Source organism: Penaeus monodon, chromosome 30, assembly GCF_015228065.2.
Source record: "Penaeus monodon isolate SGIC_2016 chromosome 30, NSTDA_Pmon_1, whole genome shotgun sequence".
In the NCBI taxonomy this organism is placed as follows: domain Eukaryota; kingdom Metazoa; phylum Arthropoda; class Malacostraca; order Decapoda; family Penaeidae; genus Penaeus; species Penaeus monodon.
The window spans coordinates 28,109,119-28,110,802 of NC_051415.1; positions in this window are offsets into that span (position 1 = coordinate 28,109,119).

Here is a 1,684-nt window from a genome sequence, read left to right on the forward strand (position 1 = left end):
ATCTCTGCAACACACACTCGCTCGGGTTAACGGCGCTGCGAGTAATCCTGAGACTCGAGCGACCGTCTTGAGGACCACGAGATAAACGCTCGTCCTTAATGAAATACCAACAAGGCATAATTAATCGACGTTGCGGTGCTGTTGACACTCTCCTTGCACTCCCCCCCCCCTCATCTCTTATCCCCCTCCCCCTCACTCTCTCTTCTCCTCTATCTTTGCTTTCTCTTCCCTCGCTCTCATTTCTCCTCTTCCTCTGCTTTCTCTTCCCTTGCTCTCTTTTCTCCTCTCCCTCTGCTTTCTCTCCCCCCACTCTCTCTTCTCCTCTTCCTCTGCTTTCTCTCCACCCACTCTCTCTTCTCCTCTTCCTCTGCTTTCTCTTCCCTCGCTCTCTCTTCTCCTCTCCCTCTGCTTTTTCCTCCCTCGCTCTCTCTTCTCCTCTCTCTCTGCTTTCTCTTCCCTCGCTCTCTCTTCTCCTCCTCCCTCTTTCCTCCTCTTTCCAGCTAACTGTTCTCTAATTGTGTATCATGTCACGTCGTATCAGATTCATTTTCTAGAGTTTTAGTTATTGAGTTCTTTAGTTATACCTTACAATCGGAATAATCTCTTATTTATTTACTCTCTTTGCTTTTCCGCCTACTCCCCCCCCCTCCCCCCTCCCAAGGCAAGTAGCTTTCCTCGATTACTTCCGAATACACTGCCCCCTCCCCCCCCTTCAAAGAAATGTGTTTACCATTTCACTTCCGGCTACACCTCCAAGCAACTGTATTTACCCGTTTGCATTTCCTTACCCATTCCTTCTCCCGACCCTCATCCTCCCTCCACAACCCGTTTTTACCCCTCCCCCCTTACTTATTCTCACTCCCCCTTCTTACCCATACCCACTCCTATCCTCTCCCTTCCCTCTGTACCCTCACCTATCCTGAATCCTTATTTTATCCTCACTTTCTACCCCATTTCTACTCACAACCCTCATCTTCCTCCCCACACTACTTTCGCCCTACCTTAACACTCCTTTACCCCCCAACAGCCACACCTCTTCCCCCCAACACCCACACTTCTTCCCCCAACACCCACACTTCTTCCCCCAACACCCACACTTTTCCCCCCAAACACCCACACTTTTTCCCCCCAAACACCCACACTTCTTCCCCCAACCCCCCAATTCTTCCCCAACACCCACACTTCCTTCCCCAACACCCACACTTCTTCCCCCAACACTCACACTTCTTCCCCCAACACCCACACTCTTCCCCCAACACCCACACTTCTTCCCCAACACCCACACTTCTTCCCCAACACTCACACTTCTTCCCCAACACCAACACTTCTTCCCCCAAAACACCCAAAATTCTTCCCAAAAACCCACACTTCCTGCCCCCAACACCCACACTTCTTCCCCCAACACCCACACTTCTTCCCCAACACCCACACTCTCCCCCAACACCCCCCACTCTCCCCAACACCCACCCCTTTTCTTCCCCCAACCCCCACACTTCTTCCCCCAACAACCACACTTCTTCCCCAAAAACCAAAATTCTTCCCCCCAACACCCACACTTCCTCCCCCAACACCCACACTTCTTCCCCCAACACCCACACTTCTTCCCCCGCCCACATCTCGTTCTCTCTCTGTTTCTCACGCCCGGAGGATGCTTTTGAACTTGGTATGCTCATAGTGATATTGA